General features: G+C 33.6%; 1 pseudogene; it reads left to right on the forward strand.

Moving 5' to 3' along the window:
• Positions 1-880, forward strand: part of LOC149243881 (lipase-like PAD4) — a 48,080-nt pseudogene extending 47,200 nt beyond the window's left edge.
• Positions 881-14,193: the final 13,313 nt, after the last annotated feature.

Below are 14,193 nucleotides of genomic sequence, written 5' to 3' on the forward strand. Positions count from 1 at the left end.
AAAAAACAGATATCTTCTCAAGAAAATTCTGCTATACTTTTATCTTCATCTCTGAAATTTATTTTTAATTTTAACTACTGACTGAGATTTGTGTTCTTGAATTGGCACATTCGACTTTGTGTAGGATGATCATGCACAGATTGCCCTACAAAGAGCAGGAAATATCGAAAAGAAGCTTAACCCAAATGTTGCTAAGCTAGCAATTGAATTAGGCGAGAAACAATGCATTATGGCAGAGGTTGAGTGGTCTAGAGAGCGTTCTTAGAAGGAAAATGGCATCACATATTATAATTCCTTCAGGAAACATGAGGATATCAATACTAATTTGTGAAGGGAAAGGCTTGCCAGGTTTTGGGATGAGATTATTGAAATGTGGGAGAGACATGAGTTGCCCAATGATTTCCAATCTCAAAACAAGTGGATAAATGTTGGCAAGACATATAGAAGGCTTGTGGAGCCTCTGGATATTGCACATTATTATCGCATGTCTGATGGTAAAGGCCACTATCTTTCAGATGGAAGACCCACTCATTATAAAGTTCTTCAGAAATGGATGGAAGAGAAAGAAAAAAATCGTAGTTCAAGAGGTTGGACCGGTCGCACAAAGCTCGCATCCCTCACTCAAGACTCTTGCTTTTGGGCACATGTAGAAGATGCATCGAAAGAAATGAAAAATCTGGAACAGGGGTAGCACCAAAAGCAAGGAAGTCTTGAAACTTTCGAAGGTTATGCGACAAAAATGATCAACGAATGCAGCATTTCCTTGGACGTTTTCTCGGAAGGGGGCAGCTTCATGGAGTGGTGGAAGGACTGGAAAGCATACAAGCAAAATCGATTCTCAAAGTGGAGTTCTCATCTGTATGAAATAATGGGAACGTAAGGTTGTAAGGGCTGCATTCGCGGATTAGTGGACGGACATTGGGAAGCTGTTTCCAAGACAACTTTGTTCTAATTAGGCTTCTTTGTTTTTAAGATGTAATTTCCTTTTATTTGTTTCATGTTAGTGTGATCACTGTAAAGTATTATATTGATCGTAAAGGTAGAGGAATAAATGCATTTTGCTTTAATGTTCAATGTGGGGAATTTATCGATACAATAAGGAATCAGAATGGCATAGAAATAATTGAATTAAGAAATGCATTTTCTCTTGATTTTCGAAGTGGGAGATTTTATTGAGAAAACAAGGCACCACAATGGTATAGAGAGAATTGATTAAGAAATGTATTTTGCTTAAATTTTTAAAGAGGAGATTTATTGAGAGGATGGGAACCAGAATGACATATCAAAAATGAGATTAAAAAATAAATTTTGTTTAATTTTTAAAGTGGGAGATTTATTGAGATAATCAAAACAAGAATGGAGGGGACAAAATTAGATTAAGTAAAAATGCATTTTGCTTAAATTTTCATAGTGGGAATTTATTGAGACAATTAGGAACTACAATAGAGCAAATATAATTGAATTTGGCATAGAGAGTTGGAATAAGAAATGCATTTTAAGAGAGAGATTTACTGAGATAATTAGGAACTACAACTACCCAGAGAAAATTGAATATGATACTTTGTGTAGTACACGTTCTACAAAGTTTGATGGATTTTGCCCAACAAGTGATGATAAGAGGGAATAAACTTTTGTTAGGGGGATGCGACTGAAAAATACTTTATCTTTTAATAGGATAATTTTTTACTTTTAACTATTTTGAGGCAATCTAATGGTGAGAACTTTGTTGATGAACAAACCTTGGGTAAGTGATTTCTATGTCCTGGAGTAGTCTTGTTAATAATGTCTAAAAATGACAAGTTTAAACATAATTTTATGCTAATCCTTTATTCTGTTTTTTAGATGATGTTATTAGTTGGGTTAATCAAACTATATTATACTAGCAATTGCACCAGATTTTGCAAAGGAAACGTTATAAGGTGGTAGCATAGGAATCAATAGCTTGAAGTGCCTTGTAAAATCGATGCAATCTCCACATGCCACTAGAATGTTTCAAAATGATATATTTACAATGCCCAAGATCGTTCAATCAACATTTATTACCAGAATAAAGAACAGTATGAAGACCTGGAAAATAGGCTTCTGATCATCTTTGAACACAAATGAGAATGTTGAAGGTTTCATAGATTGAAAATACTTTAGAAGGTTGTTCTAAATACTTAAGTAGGTCACACAATGCTACAAAAGTTTCATCATCACATTATTAACTAAACTTAATTGACATATCAACCATTTAATTTATATGGTTGCACTAGTATATAAATAGAAATTGATAAACTCATATGTTTCTAATGTATCAAAATTATAAACTAATTATAAATTTTGAATTTATTTTCTAATATAGTGTTATAAGTATGAGGTTATAAAGACCTGGAAAATAGACTTCTGATCATCCTCTGAGGACACAAATGAGAATGTTGAAGGTACTTTTCTTGAACACAACTTTTGAAGTGCTTCCATAGTGCTGGATAATATCTACAATAAACATATGACATGTATTGTATAAAAATCAATATTGGAAACAAGCTACAATTCTTCTAATCAAAATCAACATCACAATTACAATATTAGAACAAATTATCAAGTTAAGTCTAAGCAACCATAACTCCAAAAATATCTAGAGACTAATACTAAAAATTACTTGTTTGGCATCATGTATCATTCTAGATGTATTTCTATCATGTTTAGTCATGAAATATAAGATGCATTTTCAAAACTTGAAAATAAGAAAGTAGAAAAAAAATTAGAAATGTGCACCCAAAGATGAAAAATATGAAAATATGTTATGTTTCAGGAAAAGCAATATACATTGGTAATCATTGCTCTTCAATCTACTATCAGTCTAGAAAAGATAAACAAGAAATAGTTTTACCTGTCTTGTTATTTGTGTCACAAAATAGCTCCATGAATTTCTTGTCTAGTGCACAATCATTACAAAATACAAGTTTATTGGTGTGATCCCTTGAGAAACACAAAATATCACCTTTTCTCAAAGAAACATAAAAAGTTATATATTAAAAATAAAAAACAAGGGGAAAATACAAGAATCTTGTAGTATAAGCATAAATCAAAACTCTCTCAAAGAACATTAAGCAATCATTTTCATTACCAGAAGACTTTGTTCAAGTATGGCCCTTTTCAACTTCATTGACATGGAAGTTCACACTTGCAACTTCAAGTTTGTTGTGTGCAGTTACAGACCTGTCTGAACTCAGGTGCACAAGATTGTGAATAGTAGTTTCTGCTGAAGAATGCTTGAACCCATTAACTTTTGATGAAGAATGTCTAAATCTATTAATTTTTCATTTCTTTGTGTTCGTAAGAGGTGTACCTAAAACAAGAGTAACAACTTTTCCCCGACCTTTCCTTGATCAGAACCACTAAAGTCAGGTGTTCTCATTACCTCCTCCTCATTCTGCAAAGTCCACTTGAATTGGCATTCGAAGAAACAAGCTAATCGATAGTTTAGATGGGGAGGATGTCTTAACCTCAAAACTACTAAGCATTTAGAATGGTAAAAAAATATGCAATTTGTAATATTCTAATTGTTTAAAATATTTAGGGCTAAAAAAATCTATGGTTATAGGCCTTGGTCTAACATCCATATGAATCTTCTAGTATTGAGAAAGTTGGATGCCATGTTGATTGTAAGGAAGGGAAGAAATGGTGGTTGCCAATTCCAAGAGTACTTGTGAATGCGCTATCAGATGAAACAAGGAAAAGGTTGCTTTACAAGAGAGATTGTATAAGTCAGGTCTTCAAAGCTGCAAAGTCCATAAATGAGCAGGTTCTTTTTGAAATGGAGGTTTTTGATGTGTATTGGGATACACTTCCTAAGGTAAATCATCACTTTGTCGTAAAGGAGTTTCTTTGGTTTTGAGATGGTGAAGCTCAGGTGTCATATGTAACTCCATGCTTCTCAAGCACTGTGGCCTGGAAACTCCTCCCCCTTTTCAGTCCATTGACTAAACCCAAGTACACACTTTGAAGTTCTAACTACACTCTTTAGCTCTAACCTCTCAACAGTGTTGAATTTTTTTATCAACAACATTTGCTTCTTCCAAATGTGGAGATGCTCTTTGTGATTCTTCTTCCAGAAGAGTGAGATTCATTATGCATTCATTTAAGCTTGGAGGCTTCTTCTTACAAATATGTTTGTTACTACTCTCTTTGTTCTACACTTGAGGTGGTGTGGACCTCATCTTGTCTTGAAAGTTGCTAGTTGTCTTGGCCAGAACTTCCACCCTCAGAGAATTGCAGCTAGTTTTGTACAAGGACACTACCCAAATTTTCTCCAAGATGGGCCAAATCCCACTTTGATAGTAACTCTTGGGTTCCATGGCACTCATTGGAGAAATGGTGACTTAATTTAACTTTTTCCCATTTCAGTTTCAGAGTTCTAATTTTCTAGGCCATTTCAGGCTTTAGCTGCAAATGATCATTCTTGTCAATTGAATTTTACATAGCAAACCTATTGTTTCTCCATTTCAGTTGTTGTAAACCTTCCCTGAATTGTCTCTATGTTATCCCATCCTTCTTGAAAATATCATATGTTTTAAACACTTAGATTAAACTTTGGATTGGTGTGCATATTTCTAAAGTTCATTTATCAATCTCTAATTGTTTCTTTTCACAGACGGGCAAGTTTACATCTGCAAAAAATGTTCTCTCCTTACTTGATTTATCAACATAGCACAATGCTTTATAAATGGAAACTCAATTGGAAGTAGCCATATACACATGGAAAAGAAGAATACACAGCAGGTAGAGAATCTTGATTGAGAATGGGAAAATTGGTGTTAAATTTGCATGGTCCCTAGTTAAAGAGTATGAAAATGAACTTGGAGGAGATGAGTTGTACATGGAAGTGGGATTAATCTGTGGGATGACAACTCTGTGAATAGATACATTTGTCTAGATTTTTTGTAAAATAAAATATAAATATTTATGATCCAATAGCCCCATTTTTTCCTTGCTCGCAATTTTAGCGAAACTTGCTTCCAATCTTCTCTCAAAAAATCTAGATTCAAATGTAAAGGATATCATGTTTCGAATACCCCATCCATTTGTGCTAACATAAGAGTTTATAAATGTTGAACTCACTGGTTGTTGAAAGGATAAACAAGAAAAAGGAGAATCAAGTTGCATTTGTGCTTGGTCTGACACCCTAGATGACATCATCACATCATTCTAACGGGGCAAGTAAGATGAAAAGGAATCCCCAACTTGGTCTTGAAAATTTAATTGTTGATATGGATACATAATATGAAATAAAATGTTATGAGAATTATTAGTGTGGAATCAGATGATATGGTGGAAGCTCCCTAGATGCTTGTGTGGGAAAGAAAATGCTATCCTTACCATGCAGACAATGCACATATTCTAGGTTAATGTAGGTCCAAGATGCAACTATGATAACAACGAACAAAGTCAGTATTGAGGCCTAATATCTTCCATGTTGTATTCTTTTGTTTCCAAAAATTGGTAATATATTGATTGCATTTTTCACTTTTATTGACCAAGGTTGAAATGTTTTGTTTCTGCATTTACATTTCCACACAAAGTTATAGAAATTATGTTGACCATCCAACAATTGAAACATCATTTTATTCTTGCTGCTATAGTACTCTCCATCATGACTCATGATCTCGAGGATGTGGAGGAATTGTTAGGGAAGTTGTACAAGGTGTGAAACCCATGCATTTATTCAGGTGTTTTTAGGGCTTGGATACCATCAAGTTGCTTTATGGTTCTAGATTTGCAGCTTACTTCTAATCATACCAATGCCAAAACAGTGAGCCAAGGAGAAATTATCTAATAACATCAAATAAACAAAAAATATATTTTTATGTTTGGAAGCTATGATAACAATGATCAAAGTTAGTGTTAGGCTTAATATATTCCATGTTCTATTCTTTTGTTTCCCAAAATTGGTCATATATTGACTGCATTTTGCACTTTTATTGACAGAGATGTATACAGAGAAAGTATTGTTGCTTTAAGATACATTAATATATTTAAAGTTCCATACATATTTTGAATCATAGATTGAATTCAATCCTTATTTTTGACCTTGAATTCCATTTTTATTGTTTACCTTGACACCTCCAGGCTAGCAAACCCCTAAGCTTTCTACTGATCTTGTGATCAATGGCTCATCAAAATCACTCACCTTCATCCAACCTGCACACACATTACAGTATCAATTACTTATAGATAGAGAGAAAGTTGTCTTAGGTAGCCATGGAGGTTACAGTTAGGTGAATTGAAATTCTCTCTTTCCATGCATTTCCCTTTCTATTTAGAAAGAATAGGTCCCATTCCCTTGTCATTGAAGCTTTCTAATTATGGCCAAACACATACAAAAATTAAACCTTGAAACATTAGCCTATAAGTATAATAATATATCAAATTAATCATGATGCCATGATATTCTTGACACTTCTACTTGTGTCAATAGTTCCAATAATCACGTCACTTGTAACTGGAGCATGCAATATAGACTCATGATTGCCTTATGCATAATTTACTTGCACTCTTAGAAATTATCAAGATATCGTTGTATGCAATTTATGCATCTTGCTATGGAACATTGAAACAAACCCTAACATTCCTATGAAATACCAAAAATCATAATAGTTATTGTTTCTAGGAGATTGTAAAACTATTTCAGATTTCCCTCCCCAAAATGACAACTAATGAAATCTTTCATTTTTACAACATATTTCTCTCCAAAGATATATCCAACTTATACATTTAAATCTTGGTTTGTTAAAAAAAAATGAAGCATTCCTTGTTCTTTTCAAATACACATCAATAATATAATTCTTTTGCCCTACAAAATTGGTAGATTTCATAATAGAATGGGAAGGGCGACAATAGAAAAAAGAATTGGATGAATTTATGACTGAAGGTGGGATGCATAATTATTTAAAGTAGTATTTTTCCTAGTCAAAGGAAATGCCATATTGCTAAGGACAAGACCATTGATAGAAGAAGTCCCATTTGTACCTACACTGTAATAAATAACACAAAAATCGTCAGCATATAGATCAAAACAATTTAAGAATAGAGATCCTTGATTTAAATTGTAAAAACCAAATCTACAAGTCCATGTTGCCAGTTCAACAATTTAATACTCAAGAAAATTTTAGATTGTTATGAAATTCTAAGGAGAGAATGAAAAACTAATCTATAAAGGCTTACATAAAAGCTAATAATTTTCCAGGCTATAGAGGAGATTCATCAACACAGAAAGTAAGAAGACTATGCTATAAGATAAGTTTTTAAATATAGCGGTCTCATCCCATCCAACCATGGAGTTGAGTCAGAGTACTTTATCAACATCATCTTTCTCAAGAGACCTCAAGAGAACATCATCATAATTCCTTCGGAATAGGATGTCATTAATGATATTATATTTGGAATATTTCAACCTCAGTGGTCTTCTCTGCTTTTGATCGAGATATCTCGATGCACTCCTATGTGTAAGATAAAACTTGATATCGGTATACCAGGAGTTTGTGGGAAGAGGTATGTAAAGTAATTCCTTGGTGAAAAGTTGGTTAATGATTGATGAAACTTAAAAGGGGCAGGGGGCTTCCTTCCATTTCAATTTGTATCAAAATAGGTAAATGATCCAATGAACCTCCCTAACCCACCCAATATTTGACCCTAGTTGTGTCTTCCATCAACTGTTCAACTACAAAAATCTATCCAGCCTTTTATAGATTCCTCCTCTACCTCTTCTGCCATTTATCTAGGTAGGAACTATTTGAACAGGTTCTACATCAATCAACTTTTTTACTTCAAAGAAATGATAGAAAAAAATAGCAAGAGTGTCCTTTCTTAGTATAGCTCCACCTCTAGTGATTTTCTTGATTGCATTCTAGAAAATTATGCCCCTTCTAACTATTGAGTAACGATTTGAAGGAAAGAAGTTCATATAAAATGCAGTCTTTGTAGTATTCCCTTTTTACACAGTCATGGTGTATAACTTATGTGGGAATGGTAGAACCATATGTCATCTTTTCATGACCTATGGGCAATTGGCTCTTACTATATCATTACAGTGAGTTGCAACACGGTGGTAAGTGATCTCATGCATTGTCTTATCTATTATATTGTTATATCATGATGGTATGTTATTGGCCATGCATAGTTCTAATGCATAAGATTGACTGTATTTTAGATGAACTATATTTAATTGTTAACAACCCTAACTCACAGAACACATTTGCTATATTGGTGTTGTTGATTACAAATGAGAAAACATATTCGTATATTTCTATGTAATTTTTTTTATATAATGATTGGAGTCATGATAAGTCAAGTTGATTGCTAGGCATGTATCTCTTGATCTTGCACAAAAGGTTGTATATAGTAGCATACAACACTTTGTGATTGAGTTAGAAAAAGTGTCACACAAGAAAGCCACTTTTAAAAAGCATGAAAGTAATTTAAACTATGCCAAAAGAAACATGTTTTGTTTTAAAACAAGACATTTTATGTTGTTGATTTTTTGGAACTTGTTAGGTAAACTTGACTCAGGATAGAGTCAAAGTTGACCACGTTAAACAATGATGGTTTTGGGGCACATGGTATTGTGCACCCATAGTATTCTGCCTGTGGTATATATGTAATGGAACTTATAAAAGGCTGGAAGGACTTCATTGTAATTCAAGGCCTAGAGGTGAGGGGTGAAGGCTCACTTGGTCGGATTGGTCAGGGTTTTGGTCAATGTTAATACGATCTTATTAGGTTGGTTTTTTCCCCAGATAAACATTTGTGTTTATGTGTTTATGGTTGTTGCTGGTTATTTTTATATTTATTCCTCTCCGTAATTATTTATGTTATATGGTAAATTTACTAACAACTGGTATCAGAGCCAGAGATTGGCTTCAAATGGATTCTTTGATGCCAGGGGTTTATAGTGCCTGATGAGATCAATGCAATGTTTTTACAGATATGGGTCTAAAAATAATGGTGGAACAATCGTATGTTGAAGAACCTCGAGGAGAATGTGCGGAAGATAGTGTCGTAACTGCCAGGGATCGCAGTGCATTTGCGATATTTATCGGTTTGGAACATGCTAACGAATTGTTCAGGATTCATGTGGCTATTTAAAGAAGGTTGAGAGATACCTTTGGTCAGCAGAAGAAAATTGTTCATGCAGCGTCGAAAATTGTTCGTTTTCTGCTACGTGAGGCCACCGGTACTGGAATCTACAAGGTTCTCATTGGGCTCGCAGTTGGAGCGGTTTGATACAAGTTTTTGAGCAAATCAAATTGAGAGAGGATGGATCAGAATCGAAGCAGCAATAAACAAAAAAAAAATTAATGAAGTCAAAATTATTGCATGTAAATGGGCATACCACTGTAAGACCTGATAAGGCATGTGTACCCCTCGGTGATCACCGGTAAAGTCTAGGTTAGACCTAGGTGATAGGGGGGATGTCGGATTAACAATACCCCGGGTAAAAACTCTGAGGGGGGTAAGAGCTAGAGTGAGAAGGATTGTCTCACTTAGCAAGTTTGGCTGGAGTTAGTCAAAGAAACCCAAGTCAAGTTTAAGGGGGGAATTGTTAGGTAAACTTGACTCAGGATAGAGTCAAAGTTGACCACGTTAAACAGTGATGGTTTTGGGGTACATGGTATTGTTCACCCATAGTATTCTGCCCGTGGTATTATATGTAATGGAACTTATAAAAGGCTGGAAGGACTTCATTGTAATGCAAGGCCTGGAGGTGAGGGGTGAAGGCTCACTTGGTCGGATTGGTTAGGGTTTTGGCCAATGTTAATAAGATCTTATTAGGTTGGGTTTTTCCCTAGATAAACATTTGTGTTTATGTGTTTATGGTTGTTGCTGGTTATTTTTATATTTATTCCTCTCCGTAATTATTTATGTTATGCGGTAAATTTCTTAACAGAACTTGAATGGAAAGTAAGTCCCAAGATCATCCCACTTTTGATTTTCATGAGATTACAAAATATCTTTAATTGCTACAGAGGGGAATGGTTGATATATGACAACAGGTTCCATTGATATTTTAGAATAGGATTAGTTGAGAAGTTCTAGATAATCGTAGGATCATCCTGCTTTTTATCTATCGGAGGCTAAGGAGTTCAGAATCCGTTATTTCTGTAGAGAAACAAGATAGATCGAAGACAACGAAAAAAATTAATATCTCAACCTCAATTATGTATTGGCCTCATGGATAAAAGTGAGTTTTAAAAAAACAATATTAAAAGTTGGAATAAGCTAGATGAAGGAAAATGGCTCTATGAATTTGCTTCTCCACAATGCCTAGACCCTCTCAAGAAAAATGACGGGGCTTGCAACTTTCTCTTCAAAAAACCTCTAATTTGATCAATCAAGAATAATAGTGCCCATAAGTTGTTCTTCAACAGACATAATTACAAATTAGAGTTGTAATTTGAATTGTAATTTTAAATAACAATGTTTTATTGCAGTGCTTGCATTCTTGAAATTATTGAAACTTTTATTATTTTTGTTATGGTATGGATATTAAATCTTTTATATATTGAGAATCTTAGTTTTTGTTAATAATCTATTTTCCCATAATAAACTAAAGATTAACAAAGATATAATTTATTTTACATAAATAAATATTTTAACTTGCCATCCATATATATTAATTTATTTTTAATTATATATGTAATCCAAGAGGTTCCCAAACATTGCTTCTAATTTTAGTTAAAACCCCCGCCTGCTCTTCAAGTGCAGGTGGCATCAAGATGCTCAGCGTTGGCTCAACCTTTGGGTGATTAAGGATTATATCATCATGGGAATCAAGGACAGTATCAAAGATACTATTACCTCCAGTTTTAAGGACAAGATATGGGATGCTAAGGAGTTGGAGGGTAAAAGGAAGCTGAGGTGATCAACCCCACCCTCGATAACCAGAATGATCTCTTTATGTTGACTAGCACTAAGAAGAAAATGAACATCGCTAGGATTAGAACTAACTCTCATGAGCTTCGGAGTGAGACGGGGTGGTGGTCTACTCCCAAGACTCCTTGGAATGATAAACTTTGTCAGATTTGTGATATTAAGAAGGTGGAAGATGAAAATCACTTCCTTTTAGACTGCCCGACTCTTGCCCACATCTGCTCTGAGCTCCCTATCATCAGCCACACCTCCAATCTTCTTGAATTATTAATCCAACCCAATTATAGCGATCTTAGAATGCTTATTTCGCTGCTCCTTGATCATAGAAACAAGATTTTGAAGAATGACAATTAGACTCTCTTTTCTTGAGGTCTAATAGACCACATTGGTCTTCGTGAACATTCATCATCATCATCATCATCATCATGTATATATGTGTTGTTTTCGGCAATATAATATAATATTTTTTGAAATAAAAAATAAATCAATAAATCAAAAGCCATACTGATAGATAATTAAAATAATATATTAATTCATAAAATAAAATTAGATGAAATTAATAATATTTTTTGTTATAAATTATTATCTTTTAAATTTACTCAAATAAATTATAATGAAATTTAAAATAGAAATATAAAAAACATGAGGTCATTTTTATTTTTATTTTTATAGGGCTATTTTTTGTTGTTTGTTTCTGAAGTGATAAAATTACGACATTTACTTCGTAATATTGAATGGGATGTGGTAAATAACGATGTGGACTGTAATCAATCTAGTAATTTGATTCAACCTAGTAATGACAGATTAAATAATCTATCATTTGACCTCCTTCCTTAGTATTAGCACTAATTTACATAAATAATTGCAGTTTCACTGTTGATTAAAATATTGTAAATTTCCTTGTTTTGTGCAAATTACTATCCAAGGCTTTGGAAGAGGCACATCTTACAAACAAGTTAGAGAGTTATACTCTGAATGAGTATGAAGGTGTTGCATATGCTTCTTTTCCTTCATGAAGGTTTTGTTGTCAAAAAGAGTAAATATGGAGAGGGAAACATATAAACTGATAACAAGGTCTTCTTTGCTTCCCTCAAGAGTAATGATGAACAACCAACCCTAGTTCACGTGGGAGCTCTTAAGTTGTTCCTACATATTATGGAGAATATTGATTTCCAAGCAAAGGTAAATCAACTCATATTTGACGACATAGTGGTCTTAGTTTCATAAAATAGAAGGATTTCTTCTACTTATCAAAGATGAAGTTTTTGGAAAAAATGAAAAATAGCATTGTGTTCATGTGTTCCCTGATCAAACAAATGCATATTTATAGGGATTCAAAACAAAGGCAATTCAAACTCATTATATTTATGGGTCATTCCTTGGAGGGGCAGTTGCAATTTTGGCCACACTATGGGTACTGGAAAAGAGGTTGTGACAAAGTTCCCCTTTGTTTATAACATTTGAAAGTCCTTTAGTGGGGGATGTAGGACTTATTAAAGTAGTTGCTGCTGAAAATTGGGAAAGCAACTTTTTTCATGTGGTTTCCAAGCATGATATTGTTCCTTAAATGCTCCTTGCACCATTTGAGTCAATCATTGAACCCTTGATTTCTATCTTGCCTTATGGCTAATGATAGTAAAATTCTACCTGATTCTTATATTCAAGATATTGGTAGGACTTTTCTCAATAATGTTCTCCAGTATACTCATACAATTACAAACTATGGGCCTGAATCTCTGAGGGAATTATGAGTTATCAAGAGAATCCCATACAAACCTTTGGGCACTTATATGTATTTTTCATACGAGGGTACGACTTGTATTGATAATTATGAGAAACAGGAAAGCATAGATTTGAGTGTACAGACAACCCTGGTTCGTGTGGGAATACCTCATACGTCTTTTTGTGTTTCATTTGCTTCCCTCAAGAGTAATGGATCGAAACTAACATTGGTTCACGTGGGAGCTCTTAAGTTGTTCCTATATATTATGGAGAATATCAATTTCCAAGCAAATGTAGATCTTGTAAATCTTGTACAAAACAAGAAACGAGAATAGTACAAGAAAAGAGTTTGGAGGTTTCGGATATAAGAAACAAGGGGAAAGAAAAAACAAGATTAAAGGTGAACAATATAAAACAAAGAATTAATCATAAATATCCAATGTTTCCACTTGTGAAATTGTAAAGAAACATTTATAAATAGCTATTTAGTTTTAAGAAGCTATAATTTTGTGGATCCAAAAATTTAGCCAATCATTACTTCCAAGAAATTAACAAACATTTATAAGAATAAGTGATTTGAAATATAAATAATTAATTGTATACTTTTGAATATATATATATATATATATATATATATATATATATATATATATATATATATAGAAAGCCACTTCTAACAATTCATATGCAAAATGCAAGTAAACCTAATAATCTAGATTTTCAAGCTCATTTTCTAGAATGGTTGTTGAGCTTGAGCCAATTCCAAAAGCATTATTTTGGTCAGTAGACTTCGTGGTATCATCAAGCATGTCTTCAACATTGTCTTGTAGCACCTCAAGTGGAAGCTCAACATCTCCATCATCTTGTGAACCACCATAATCCCACATTCTCGTGGGTCTAGTTTTGTATTCTAGTTGTTGTTGAGATAACAAGCATAGATTTGAGTGTACAAACACCAAATCTTGTGCCATTTTTGTGCCTAGGAGATTCCTCTTTGTTGAATGGATAAAATCATATTCACTCTAGTTTATTTCACATGCAAAGGAACTAGTCACTTGTGAAATAAAATTAACATTATGTTAGCCATAGTCATTTGAAATCTTAAAAGGAAAATAATCCAAAATGAACATTAGACTTAATTGTTTAAAAAATAAATCAATACATTAAAGGCATTTGTTATTGAGCATACATGTGAAAGCAAACAGATGACCAATCGATGAAGCAAAGGGGTCCCTGTACCATATTGCATTCAAAGGTCTATGGATCTAAGTTGTTCTTTGTTTTATGCACAATCTTCATTTGCAAAGTGATCTTCTGATCTCAAGTACTTTCCTAACCCAAGCCGTAAAGCAGTGTGATCCCGATGATCCTGACATCTACTTATAAACATGTTCCAATTTTGCATCGTCTCTATATCTGAAGATGATTTATTATGAAACCATTTAGGATTTAGGAACACAATTGAATGAAGAGGGCTATGAAGCATTTTCCACCTTGTTAGACTAAGTTTCCACACTTCATTTCTGGTGTCTTTGTCGATCCTAAATTTTCATCTTCCAT

Source organism: Pinus tabuliformis, chromosome 8 (genome assembly GCF_031772625.1).
Source record: "Pinus tabuliformis cultivar Carrire ecotype Pingquan chromosome 8, CPIR1, whole genome shotgun sequence".
Taxonomy (NCBI): domain Eukaryota; kingdom Viridiplantae; phylum Streptophyta; class Pinopsida; order Pinales; family Pinaceae; genus Pinus; species Pinus tabuliformis.